The 15,085-nt window shown below is 39.3% G+C and overlaps 1 pseudogene; it reads left to right on the forward strand.

The window, feature by feature from the left end:
* LOC139438253 (TGF-beta-activated kinase 1 and MAP3K7-binding protein 3-like) overlaps positions 1–11,734 on the forward strand; it is a 47,317-nt pseudogene extending 35,583 nt beyond the window's left edge.
* Positions 11,735–15,085: the final 3,351 nt, after the last annotated feature.

Here is a 15,085-nt window from a genome sequence, read left to right on the forward strand (position 1 = left end):
TGTTACTATTATAATTGTTTTGTGGCACCACAAGCCACACCCATAGAAGACAGCAAACTTAATTGATAAACATTGTGTATGTTCTGCCTGCTCTACTGACTGACCACTCCCTGTATCTCTCTCTTGGGCCTTCTTATTCCCTGAGACACAGCAATATTGATTTAGGCAAATCAATAACCCCACAATGGCCCCTAAGTGTTCGAATGACAGGAAGGGTCTCAAAACCTAGAAATGATTAAGCTTAGTGAGGAAGGCATGAAGAAAGCTGAGATAGGCTGAAAGCTAGGCAAATTGCCTCAAACAGCCAAGTTAGGAAGTCAAAGGAGAAGTTCTTGAAGAAAATGAAAAGTGTTGCTCCATTGGGCACCCAAACGATAAGAAAGCAGAACAGCCTTATTGCTGAAATGCTGAAAGTTTCAGTGATCTGGATAGAAGATCAAACCAGCCCCAACATCCCCTTAATCCAGAGCAAAGCCCTAATGCTCTTCAATTCTCTAAAGGCCAAGAGAGGTGAGGAAGCTGCATGAGAAAATTTGAAGCTAGCAGAGGTTGGTACATGAGGTTTAAGGAAGGAAGTCATCTCCATAACATAAAAGTGCAAGGTAGAGCAGCACGTGCTGATGTAGAAGCTGCAGCATGTTATCCAGAAGATCTAGCTAAAAATGATGAAGGCGACTATACTAAATAACAGATTTTCAGTGTAGACAAAGCAGCTTTGTATTGGAAGATGATGCCGTTCAGGACTTTTCTAGCTAGAGAGAAGTCAAAGTCAGGCTTCAAAGCTTCAAAGGACTGGCTGACTTTCTTGTAGGGGCTAATGCAGATAGTCACTTAAGTTGAAGTCAGTGCACATTAACCTCTCCACAAATCCTAGGGCCCTTAAGATTTTTGCCAAGTCTACTCTGCTAGTGCTCTAAAAGTGGAACAACAAAACCTGGATGACATCATATGCTTTACTGAATATTTTAGGACCAGTCTTGTGAACTACTTGGGTCAGAAAAAAAGATTCCCGTCTAAATATTAGTGCTCATCTTGTCAGATAATGCACTCAGTCCCCCAAGAGCTCTGATAGAGATGTACAATGAGATGAATGTTGTTTGCATGCCTGGTACTGCCCACATGATCAAGGAGCAATTTAGATATTCAAATCTTACTCTTTAAGAAATACATTTTGTGAAGTTAAAGCTGCCGTAGTGATTACTCTGGAAAGGATTTATCATCCTAGATTCCATTAAGAACATTCAGGATTCATGGGAGGAGGTAAAAATATCAACATTGGCAGGAGTTAAAGGATGGCTTTAAGAGGTTCAAGACTTCAGTGGAGTAAGTAATGGCAGATGTGGTAGAAATTGCAAGAGAACTAGAATTAGAAGCAAAGCCTGAAGATGTGACAGTTTCTGCAATTTCATCATAAAACTTTAACAGATAAGGAGCTTCTTACAGTTTTACAAAAAAAGTGCGTACTTGAGATGGAATCTTCTGGTGAAGATGCTGTGAACATTGTTGAATACTGCATAAAATTAGTTGATAAAGCAGCAGGAGGGTGGGAGGATTGACTCTAATTTTGAAAGACGTTCTGTGGGTAAAACGCTATCAAAGAAAAGCATCATATGCTACGGAGAATACTGCGTAAGGACGAGTCAATCAATGTTTGTTCTGAAAATCATAGGGCAATTAAGGATTATGCTAAATCTACGTAGTGCTCTATAAATGGAACATCTAAGTCTAGATGACTGCATATCTGTCACTACTGTCTAATTTAAGAAATGGCCATGGCTATGCCTGATCAGTCAGTGACCACTGACATAGAGGGAAGACTCCCTTCCCTGAACAAGGGGATTATGAATCACTGGAGGCTCAGGGGATGATGAGCACTTTTAGCAATAAAGAATATTTTAATTAAGGTTTGTATATTATTTTTAGACAATACTGTTGCACACTTAATAGACTTCAGTATACTGTAAGTATAACTTTATATGCACCCAGGGAAAGGAAAGGATTCATGTGTTTGCTTTATTGCATTATTCACTTTATTGTGGTGGGCTGGACCTGAACCTGCAATATCTTGGGGTATGCCTATAGTTAATATTTGAGGAAGAAAACAATGCTTAAATATCTTTAATGAATGCTGAATTCAGTAAACTCCTTATGATTCTTAGTCAAATAATCGAACAAATTTGTAGATAACTTAGTTACCTGATTACTATTCCCTTTTTTTGGCCAGAGTAGTTAAATTTATTTTTCAGCTTTCTCGTGGGTTCCTCTCGAAGACTTGGAACTTATAAATATGATTTTAATTGGCTTTTGTCTAGGTTCTTGACTATGCTGCATAAATGAATTTTAAGAGCACAATATGTGAGTTAGGCTCGTATAATTTATTCAGGTAGGGAGGGAAGAGAAATGGGAGAAAATAACAGCTCGGGACTGAAAAGTAATAATGTGGGCTGATTTACAGACTAAATTTCCCCATTATAGATTACAAATGCCCAGTTTTTACTTGCTTGCCCATCATGGCAGCAGAAAAATGGCAAGAGGGGGGCACAGAGGGCAGGAACCGCACCAGGACTGGCACTGGGACAGGGCAAAGGCAAGACAGCACAAGAGACAAAGAAGTCTTCTCGTTTTTTTTTAAATGTATTTTTAAAATTTATTTTTACAAGATAAGTAGACCTCACAAAATGTTAAATTCAAAAATATAAGAGGTCCCCGCATACCCCACCCTTCACCCCCCATTCCACCCACATCAACAACTTCTTTTATTAGTGTGGCACACTCATTGCATTTAATGAATACATTTTGGAGCCCTGCTACACAGCATGTATTATAGTTTGCATCATAGTTTTCCCTCTCCCCCAGTACATTCAATGGGTTATGGCAGGATATATAATGTCCTGTATCCATCCCTGTAATTTTAATCATGACAACTCCAAGTCTCAAAAATGCCACCATATCACACCTCCTTTTCTTTTCCTTCTCCCTGCCTTCAGCAACTCCCATGACCACCGTCTCCACATCAATGATATAATTTCTCCATTGCTAGAGTCACAATAATTCTATAGTAGAATACCAGTAAATCCTCTCATCCATATTTTATCCCTCTATCCTGAGGAGCCTGGAATGGTGATGCCCACTTCACCTCTCAATTGAGAAGGGGCTTCAATCCTACTTGGCTGGTGGGTGGTACTCTTGTGCCTAGAGCTGTAGGCTCTCTTGGTTCCTTGGTGTGGTGGTTGTCCATCCTCACCTCCTTATCAGCTGACCTGGGTAAGTCCAACAAACTGAAAAATAGTGGTACAACTCCCCTGAGCCTCAGGACCCAGCTGGAACATAGACAGTCCAGAAATTCAAGTCTCCTGGACTTATACCAACCCCAGCAGCTACCCCAGCTTCAATAAAAGGGGCAGAAGAGGTATGTTTAGAAAGGTCGTACCTGAGTCCAACTTCATCACACTAAGGAGTACAAATTCCGAAGTAGGGCCCACTGACTTGCCATGATCATAGGACCTGGGTGTCTCCATAGCCCTCAGGAGCACCACTAACTGGGGTTGTATCTACTTTGGCTATCTCTGAGATCCTGCTGAGATGCGCATCAGCACAACCCCTCTGATTATCTTCCGACTCATTTTGAAGTCTCTTAGTCATATAAACTCATTTGTCTTTACAATTTCTCCTTTTCATTTAAGGTCTTTATCTAGCAGTATCACCAGCCAGTTCTTGGTAATAATCCCTTGGCACCAGGGAGGCTCATCCTTGGGAGTCATGTCCCATGCTGGGGGGGAAGGTAATGCATTTAGTTGCTGACTTTGGCTTAGAGAGTGGCCACATTTGAGCAACATGGAGACTCTTGGGGGTAACTCTCAGGCACCCTGCAGCTCTAGGAAAAGTTGAAATTTTAATCACAACAGGCTCATAAGCATAGTCTTTAATATCAAAGGTCTATCATTGGACCATCCTTCTTCACTGGTCATTGCCGTTGCACTTGGGAGATTGTTGTTGTTCCACTGGGGAATGCAGAAGACTCCACAGGATGGGAACCTAGCACTCCCTTTGTTGCTGTGTGAATCTCTACCCCCATGCCTGCTTTTTAAATGATTGGTTATTTCACTCCTTTACTAACGGCATAGGAAGAGTCTCATCTGTTTGCTCTTTTGATTGATTAGCCCACCCACCAATCCACTAGGAGGAACCAGTGATAAAGTCCTTGAGAATATCCAGGCCTTCTCCTGGTTTCCAGAGGAAATCTCATTCCAAATGGAAGAATTTCATGAGGTTGTTCAGCTGCCATTGGAGGGTACAGAAAAACACATGGACTTCTTGACAGGCTCCAGATCATCTATGGATTTCCTATCTAGCTTGTTTCAATCTCTCTCACACACGCACACCCTGCCAAGAGTTTGCACCTTCATTTTTAAAGGGGTACTGAAAGATGATGGTCTTTCTTCTGTAGTTACTTCCTACTGGTTAGGGGCCATAGGCCCTACCTGACAAGGTATCATACCTTCCTGCTCTTCTATCTTGGTTGGGAAAGGAATATGGATCTGGCATTCTGGGTGAAACTGAATGAAGTTCCCATATGGCTAGCAAGAAGATGTTGATTCTGGAAGAAATCAACATGATTAGAATTTTGAGACTCTGTGGTCCCACTAAGAGGGTACTGGGCCACAAAAGTAGAAAAGGCCAGGTCTCCGTAAAGGCTGCACTCTCACAAAGTTGGTGGGAAACTGTATTTTTAAGGTAGTTATTTTGTGCTATTGGTTAACTCTAGGGAGGGATTGCAGTAGGCAATTGTACTTGGTGTAAGTTACCAATCCCAGTTCCTATGGTAGAGGAGATGAGTGAGAAGAGACATTGCCTTTTTAGTTTTAATATAGGAGATGAAAACAGAAAACTTTTTTATAAAGGATGTCTTATTTTCTCTCCCCCAGCAATAGGCATTTGGTCTAGAGTTAGAGGTTATTTAGATCATCTTTGATTTCTTTTATCAATGCTTTGTAGTTTTCTGTGTACAAGTTTTTTTTGTTTTTTTGTTTTTTGTTTTTTTAACATCCTCGGGCATTCCTAGGCATGATTCTTTTAGTTGTAATTATAAATGATTTTTTCCCTAATATCTTCTTCAGATTTTCATTACTTGTGTATATAAACATTACTGCCACTTGCCAAATTTATTTATTATATCTAGAAACTTTGTTATGAACTTTTTGAGGATTTTCTGTATATAGGATCATATCATCTGCAAATGGGATGGTTTTATTTCTTTCTTTCCAGTTTGGGTATCTTTATTTCTTTTCCTTGCCTAATTGCATTGTCAAGAACTTCCAGTACAATATTAAATACCAAAGTGACAGCAGTGGACATCTTTGTCATATTCCTGACAGCTTTCAGTCAAAAATCATTAAGTAGAATGTTAGCGCTAGGCTTTTCATTTACGCCCTTTATCATGTTGAAGATTTTTTCTTCTACTCCTGGTGTACTAAGTATTTTTATCAAGAAGTGGTGCTGCATTTTAGTGCCTTTTCTGCATCAATTGAGCTAATCAAGTGGTTTTCCTCTTTGTGTGTTGTATTACATTAACTGATTTTCCTATGTTGAACCAACCTTATATACCAGTGATAAATCTCAGTTGATCATGGTAGATAATTCTTTCAATAAGCTGTTGAATTTAATTTTCTAGAATCTTCTTGAGGATTTTTTCATCTACATTCATAAGAGATAGTGGTCTGTAATTTTATTTCCTTATGGTATTTTTACCTGACTTTGGTGTGAGTGTAAAGTTACTCTCATAGAGTGAGTTAGGGATTGTTCCCTCCTCTACAATTATTTGGAAACTCTGAGCAGAATTGGAATTAAATCTTCTTGAAATGTTTGGAATTTATAGAACTCTACTGTAAAGCCACCTGGACCTGCGCTGTTCCTACTGGGAGGTTTTGATGACTGATTGAATCCCTTTATAGTAATTCATTTGCTGAATTGTTCTATTTATTCTTGAGTCAGAGTTGGTAATTTTCATGTTTCCAAGAATTTGTCCATTTGATCTAGGTTATCTAATTTATTGGTGTACTTAGTTTTATTTATTTTTTGTCTTTATTTTTTAATATTACATTAAAAAAAGATGAGGTCCCCATATACTCCCCACCCCCCTTTCCGCCACTCCTCCCCCCATAGCAACAATCTCCTCCATCATCATGAGACATTCATTGCATTTGGTGAATACATCTCTGATCACTGCTGCACCTTATGGTCAATGGTCCACATCATAGCCCACACTCTCCCACAGTCCACCCAGCGGGCCATGGGAGGATGTACAGTGTCCAGTAACTGTCCCTGCATTACCACCCAGGACAACTCCTAGTCCTGAAAATGCCTCCACATCTCATCTCTTCCTCCCATTCTCCACACCCAGCAGCCACCACGGCTACTTTCCCCACACCAGTGCCATATTTTCTTCCATTACTAATCACAATTGTTCATGAATAGAATATCAGTAACTCCACTCTAATCCATATTCTATTCCTCCATCCTGTGGACCTTGGAATGGTTGTGTCCACTCCACATCTATATCAAGAGGGGCTTAGATCCACATGGATGCTGGATGCAATCCTCCTACTTTCAGTTGTAGGCACTCTTGGCTCCATGGTGTGGTGGTTTTAATATCATCTTATAGTTCTTTTTATTTCAGCATGGTCATTGGCAAAGTCCCCCTTTTCATCTTTGATTTCAGTGATTTCTATACTTTTCTTTTCTCTATCAATAGTTGGTCAATTTTATTGTACATTTTTAAAGAACCTACATTTGATTCTTTCACTTTTTTTTTTCTATTTCATTTATCTCCATGTTAATCTTTACTTACTAGGGTCCTTCTACTGACTCTGGGTTTAGTTTACTCTTCTTTTTTTTACTTGTTCCAGTTTTGAGATTAGATCCCTGATTTGAACTCTTTCTTCTTTTCTGATATAAGCATTGGGAGCTATAAATGGCCCTCTTAGAACTACCTTGTCTCCCATAAATATTGGTTGGTGTATTGTGTTTTCATTCACATTTGAATCTCAAGAAATTTCTTCATTTCACCTACAACATCTTCTATAACCCATTGATTGTTATGAGTATGTTGTTTGCTTTCCATGTATTTCTTAATTTTTAATTTCCCCCCTTTTTACTGATTTCTTACTTCAGTTCAGAGCCTATGCTTTGTATGACTTCAATACTTCTGAATTTATTGAGACTTGTTTTGTGTCCTGACACACGGTCTATCCAGGAGAATAATCCATGTGCTCATGACAGGAATGTGTATTCTGGTTTTTTTGATTTATTTGTTTTGAATTAAGTGTTCTGTATATATCTTTTATGGTTTAGTTAGATTAGAATATCTTTCAAATCTGTATTGATGTTCTGATTAGGTGTTCTCTTCATTATTGTGAGTGTTGTGTTAAAGTCTCCTATAATTAATGTAGTTTTTGTTTAACCTGTGAGATGGAGTCGTCCTCCTTTGTTTTGGATATAGATAGCCAATTCTCCCAGCACCATTTGTTGAGTAGACTGTTCTGGCCCAGCTGGATGGGCTTGAAAGCTTTGACAAAAGTCATTTGACTATAGATGTAAGCGTCGTTTTCTGAGTTCTCAGTTTGTTTCCATTGCTCAATATCTTTAGGCCAATTTCATGCTGTTTTTACCACTGTAGTTATGTATATGCTTTAGAGTTATGAAGTGACAGTCCTCCAATGTCATTCTTCTTTTTTAAGACATTTTGGCTATTCAGGGACCCTTACCCTTCCAAATAGTTTTGGTAATTGTTTTTCCAACACTGCAAAAAAGGCCATTGGGATTTTTATTTGGTTTGCATTGAATCGTAAATCAGGTAGGTTAGAAGTGACATCTTTTTTTTTTAATTTATTTATTCATTTTTAAAAAAATATTGCATTCAAAAACTATGAGGTCCCCATTCAGCCCCACTGCCCCCACCCCTCCACTCCCCCCACAGTAACACTCTCCCCCATCATCATGACGCATCCATTGCACCTGGTGAGTACATCTCTGGGCATTGCTGCACCCCATGGCCTGTGGTCCACACCATAGCCCACACTCTCCCACGTTCCATCCAGTGGGCCATGGGAGGACATACAATGTCCGGCAATTGTCCCTGCAGCACCATTCAGGACAACTCCAAGTCCCAAAAATGCCTCCACATCTCATCTCTTCCTCCCATTCCCCGCACCCAGCAGCCACCATGGCCACTTTTCCACACCAATGCCACATTTTCTCGATTATTAACCACAATAGTTAATGAATAGGATATCATTAAGTCCACTCTAATCCTTACTGTATTCCTCCTGCCTGTGGACCTTGGCTTGGTTGTGTTCATTCCACTAGAATTGACATCTTAATGATATTTAGTCTTCCTAAACACAGAATCTTTCATTTAGGTCTTCTTTGTTTTGTAGCTTTCTGAATATTGGTCTTTTATGTCCTTGGTTAAGTTTATTTCTAAATATGTGATAATTTTAGTCGCCATTGTAGATGAAACTTTTTCTGATTTCCTCAGATTGCTCATCAGTAGTGTATAGAAACATTACTGATTTGCATTTTAATCTGTATCTCACCATTCTGCAGAACTTGTCTATTAGTGCCAGTGACTAGCTCTTTGTCATTTTTTCAGTATTTTCCATATATAGGACCATATCATCATCAAAAGTTTTACTTCTTCCTGTCCTATTTAAAGGACTTTATTACTTTATCTTGCCTAATTGCTCTAGCTAGAACTGTATCATGATATAAAGTAAAGGTATCAGTGGCTTGTCTTGTTCCAGATCCCGGTGGGAACGCCTTCAGCCTTTTACTGTTGAGTATAATACTTGCTGTGGATTTTTCATATCTGAACTTCACTGTATTGAAAAAGTTTACTTCTGTTCCAAAATTTGGAAGCTTTTCATCAAGAAAGGCTGCTGTGGGTGTCATCAAGGCAGTGGAAAAGGAGGCTGCTGGAGCTGTCAAGTTCACCTAATCTACCAGAAAGCTCAGAAGGCTAAATGAATATTATCCACAACACCTGCCACTCCAGTCTTAATCAATGGTGAAAGAATGGCCTCAGAACTGTTTGTCTCAATTGACCATTTAAGTTTAATAGTAAAAACCTGGTTAAAGATAATGGGTCGTAAAACCTTCAGAAGGAACGTTTCATGGACCATTTGTTTTGGTGTGGCAGTTTTAAGTTATTAGATTTTAAAATCAGTACTTTTTAAATGGAAACAACCTAACAAAAATCTGTCACAGGTTTTGAGACCCATTAAAAGAAAGCTTAGTCAGAAAGAAAAAGGAAGGAAACTGTATTTTGTCAAATACCTTTTCTGCATCAATTGAGAGGATGATTTTTCTTCAATTTATTAATGTGATTTATTACACTAATTGATTTTCTTGTGTTGAACCACCCTTGCACATCTGCGTTTAAAAAAAGTACATTTGATTGAGGTGTATAATTCTTTTCATATAGTTTTGGATACGGTTTGCAAGTATTTTTTAAAGATTTGTTTTATTTTGTCAAGGGGTGCCTATGCAAAGTACCAGAAAAGGGGTGGCTTTTATAAAGAGGATTTATCTGGGGTAAAAGCTTATAGCTCCAAGGCCATGGAAAGTCTAAATCAAGGCCCAATAAGAGGTGCTTTCTCACCAAAGTCAGCTGTTGACCCCAGCATGTTGCCACACGTGAAGCAAGATGACCATTGATCTCTGGTGAGGTTTCAGCCTTTGGCTAAATGCTTACCTTCTCCTCTTGAGCCACTTCATGGTCCCATCCTCTTGGGACTTAATACTTAAGTGAGCTGTAGTCCTCTCTCTCACATGGCAGGGTCAAACATGGTGGCTTTCTTTTCCTGTGTCTCTCACTGTTTCCATTTATATCAGACCCAGCAAGGAGGTGGAGATTCAACCAGAGTCACACTTCACTGACTACTCCAATCAAAAGTAATCAAGTCAAAAGGCCCTCAACCACATTTAATGCAAGCAAATGGTATCACACCCAGAGGAAAAGATAAGTATACAAACCCAATCTTCTTCTTGGGGTTCATAAAATAATCTGAAACTGCCACAGCATTTACACATCTATATTCATTACAGAAATTGGTCTCTAATTTTCTTTTTTTAATAAATGGCTTTGGTATAGGGTAATGTTGGCTTCACAGAATGAGTTTGGTAGTGTTCCTTCCAGTCAGCTTTTGGAAGAGGTTGAGCAAGATTTTATTACCTCATCCTTGAAAGATTAGTAGAATTCACCTGTGAAGCATTTGGTCCTGGGGTTTTCAATTTTGGGAGGTTTTTGATGACTGTTTTAATCTCTTTATTCATGACTGTTTTGTTGAGGTCTCATCTATTTTGTTGATCTTCTTGAAGAAACCAGCTTTTGGTTTTTATAATTTTATGTGGGTTTTTCCCCCTCAATTTCATTTAGAGCAGGGATAATGCTCTAAATCTTTATTATTTCCTTTCTTCTGCTTGTTTTCCGATTAGTTTGCTGTTCTTTTTCTAGTTCGTCCAGGTATACAGTTAGAAGTCTTCAATTTTAACTCTTTCTTCTTTATTGAAGCATTACAATCTATACATGTCCCTCTCTGCATTGCTCTTAGATTTTGATACATTATCAAATAAAATGTATCCAATAATATTCATTACTCATCCCAAGATCTTTTCTAAATGCTCTTGCAATTTCTTTGACTCCCTGATTGTGTTGTTTAATCTCCAAATATTTGTGAGTTTTCCCTTTTCATTTCTAGTGTCATTCCATTATGATCAGAGAAAGTACTTTGTATAATGTCATTCTTTTTAAATTTTTTGAGGTCAGGCTATCCTGGAGAAAGATCCATGAGCACTTGAAAAGTTTGTTGATTCTGCTGTTTTTGGTATGTTGGCTATTCTACAATATGTTAAAAAGGAAAAAGGCATCTCTTAAAGATTCAGTGATTATAATCACTTGTTAACTTTTACCTCTTGGTTACACTATCAGCAAGGTCGGCCTAAGGCTAATGCAATTGTAGGGCTTTCCCTGTCTTTCTGTGGCTGTGTCTTGTTTTGGTCTCTTGCTTGTTCCTTGTTTGGAGCTCCCCTGTTTACAGGAGTTTGATTGCCTGTCCCCCGTTTCCCAAGACCTCTACCAGGTGTTGGAAACTTGCAAAGCTAAAGCCCCAGACTTTCTGCCTCATAGTTTCCTACATTCCAGTTTTTGTGGCTGTTTGATATTATTTATGAGTTCCTAAAAGAGCTATTGATTATGTTTTTTGGGGCATAACCTTTAACTGATTTAAATTCAGAGGGTTTATGTTTACTTGACGAAATCAAGATTAGGGCTTTGATTTGATCACATCTTTAGATTATTCAGGGTTGAGTCCCTGTTCTCTTGGTGGGCTATATAACACTCAATCAAGAGCACAGAAGAAGATACAAAGAGGAATAGAGAGAGCTCCATAGTCATGGAAGAGGGGAGAACTTGTCAGCTTTGATCCTGTGGCCCTCAGAAGAGAGATAAGCCATTCACCTGATAGTTTACTGCTGACCTTGTGAAGAGAATACAGCAGCCGAGCCCAGAAAGATATGAGCCCCGGAGAGAGACAAGCCTTATGCAGCCTACACCTGAGACCAAAAGAAGCTTGACCCATGGAGCCTGAAGAGAAAGAGGAAGTCTGAACCCACGCAGATATCGGCAGCCATCTTGCATCAACCTATGGCAACAGAGTTTGGTGAGGAAGTAACTTGAGGGGGACTCTTGAGGGCCTCAGAACTGTAAGTTCCCACCCCAAGTATTTAACTTTGTTAGAAGCCAACAGATTTCTGGTACTTTGCATCAGCACCCCTTTGGTGGCCAAATACAGTCTTTCCAGGGAAAACAGGGTCAAGGACTCACAAAGAAGCACAGACCAGCTCCAAAGGGAAAGCTTCAGGAGATGCTCTGTTGGCCTGCCCAGCAAAAGCAGACCTTCAGTTAACTGTCTCTTACCACCCTGAGCCTAGCATCCTAAGCCTCCTCTGATTCATCTTTTGTTCTGGACTGTTGAAACAGCTCATCTTCAGAACAGAGCCCCCATGATCTGAAATTGCTAATCGAAAGCCCTGATCAGCATCTCATCTGCCATGCCCACCCCTAATCTTAGCAAAGAGGATTTTTATTCCCTTCCTGTCACTAGCAAGCTAACCAGGGGCTGGACCCCATAGTGGCTAGTTGGACTTTTTCTTGTTAAGGTGTAAGTCTCCTTTAAATGTGCTAGATCAGGAAGCGGACTTGGCCCAGTGGTTAGGGCCACATGGGAGGTCCGCGGTTCAAACCCCAGGCCTCCTTGACCCGTGTGGAGCTGGCCCATGCGCAGTGCTGATGCACACAAGGAATGCCCTGTCACACAGGGGTGGCCCCGCGTAGGGGAGCCCCACGTGCAAGGAGTGCGCCCCAAAGGGAGAGCAGCCCGGCGCGAAGGAAAGTCCAGCCTGCCCAGGAATGGCGCTGCCCACACTTCCCGTGCCGCTGACGACATCAGAAGCGGACAAAGAAACAAGACGCAGCAAATAGACACAGAGAACAGACAACCGGCGGGGGGGGAGGGGGGGAATTAAATAAATAAATAAATCTTTAAAAAAAATAAAAATAAAATAAGTGTGCTAGATCAAAGTCCCTTATTAGATATATGATTTACAAATTATTTTTTCCCATTTTGTAGGTTGTCATTCTACTTTCTTGTGACTTCCTTAGCTATAGGCTGAAATTTTCTGTTATTTTGTAAGTTTATAAGCCTTTGTCATTTAGGGGAACTTATTGTACCTATTATAAGGTCCAGGGACTAAAACTGGATTCTTTTTACCTCTTGGAGAATGTTTCACATTAGTCATACCAGTATGATGTAGTATGAACCAGAATTCAGCCTTTTATTTTCAAGTCCCAGAAATGTTTAACCCCAAACTGTAACCAATATGGCTTCCCCGGTTTCCGCTTTATGGTCTATTTAGGTAGCTTTCCTTATATCTTATCTCTTGGTCAAGAGTGATGATTTCCAATAAGGTTTTACAGATGACTTATCATAGTATTCTGATGTGTCACAGATTCTAGAATGAATTTGATTTGGATTTTGTTAGCTGTCAGTAAGGACTGTCTTGAAAAGTAGGATTTATTAATTTACTCGAGTGAGGAAACCTTTTGAAACACAAGGCTAGAGAGTATGAAGACATTAAATAGATAGAGGATCATTTTTTAGTTTGAGGATTTCACAGTTTGATGAAATCTAGAGAACCAAGGTAAGATTCACAGCATTTTCTATTATCAGTTATAGAATTAAAGCTGATACCTGAAGGCATATTACTGCCAAAGATATAGGTAAGAATCTCAGCATAAAAATAGTCTTTTATGTGGAGTAAGTTTAGCTTGCTGAAAAATTCTCTATAGAATATTTATGTTTCACTTTTTATCATACTGGTGAAAAACTTTTTTATGGCCTGTCACTGTAATTTATGAACCATTCGTGGTATATTTATACTGTAGAATTTAAATTCTCAGAGAAAAAGGCATACAAAATCAGATGTTTAATGCAGCATGGATAGTAAATTAGGAAGAGACAAGGTGGGTTGAAATTATCGGGGAAGACTTATGGAGGAAACAATAAATTTAACATACCATGGAACTTTCTCATTTTTTTCCTTTTCCGTAATATTGCATAACTATTTACTGTCTGTGGATAATAAATCAGAAAGGTAATCTATATTTCTACCCAGATATTAAAATAAGAAAAATAAAGTATTTAGAAAAAAATAGAAACAAATATCCCTAAACTTTTTGTTTATATGCATTTTCAGTAAATGTGTTTGCTAATTGGCTTACATACTGCTAGGAAATCAACTTCATTGATTTTTTTGATAGTATAGTTTTTAATTTCAGTGTGGCTTATAATTGGAGAAAGATTTATCTGTTTTCTCTTTTCAGTCCTGACTTCCCTTAGAACAGTCCACCAACTTAATTCAGAATCCTCAGACACATGTTCTGCATGAAAACAGTGAAGGGACTCTGTGGAACTGAAATAGTTGCCCCTTTCTAAATCACCCAGCACTAACTCATTGTGAGCAGTGTGTGATGCCCCAGTACACCTGAATTCAGAAGAGTCTGCCCCAGTTGATGAGTCAGATGTTTCTGTTTTCTTTTTTCCGTTTTTTCAGTTCTACTCTCTCTCCTTACCATGAACGTGAACACAGTGATTCCTGTCTCACACTGCCTGGTGCCGTTTTTTTCTTTGAGATATAAAAATTTCTGCATAATATGCCTAAAAATGTTAAAAAAATGTTTCTGAATGCCTTGGATTTCTCTATAGATATAGGATACAGAAAGACTGAAGCTGAGGAACAGAAATAAAAGTGTTGAAACTATGTTTCCTTATTTCTATTGGTATATCAGTGCTGTCAGCTACTAATTATTTTTCTACAGGTCATTAGATCAGTGATGCATATGACATTTAGAAGCACGTATGATTCAATTCTAAGAGTCAAATTTTGAACACCCAGCCCAGCCTTTTATTTTATTTTCCTATTTATTTATTTATTTATTTATTTATTTATTTATTTATTTATTTATTTATTTATTTATTTATTTCTCTCCCTTCCCGCCCCCACCCCCGTTGTCAGTTCTCTGTGTCTATTTGCTGCGTCGTCGTCTTTGTCCACTTCTGTTGTTGTCAGCGGCACAGGAATCTGTGTTTCTTTTTGTTGTGTCATCTTGTTGTGTCAGCTCTGTGTGTGGGCGGCACCATTCTTAGGCAGGCTGCACTTTCTTTCGTGCTGTGTGGTTCTCCTTATGGTTCTCCTTACGGGGCCGCACTCCTTGTGCATGGGGCTCCCCTACCCGGGGGATACCCCTGTGTGGCACGGCACTCCTTGAGCGCATTAGCTCTGCATGGGTCAAGGAGGCCTGGGGTTTGCACTGCAGACCTCCCATGTGGTAGAGGGTTGCCCTAACCACTGGATCAAGTCCGTTTTCCCTACCCCAGCGTTTTAATGTTAGATTGCATAGAGAGAAGGAGGAGTGATCTGTATCTGCTTGTGCTCATTAAAGGAAGCATAGAGGCTTTTTTCCCCCTTT

This window comes from Dasypus novemcinctus, chromosome Y (genome assembly GCF_030445035.2).
Source record: "Dasypus novemcinctus isolate mDasNov1 chromosome Y, mDasNov1.1.hap2, whole genome shotgun sequence".
In the NCBI taxonomy this organism is placed as follows: Eukaryota; Metazoa; Chordata; class Mammalia; order Cingulata; family Dasypodidae; genus Dasypus; species Dasypus novemcinctus.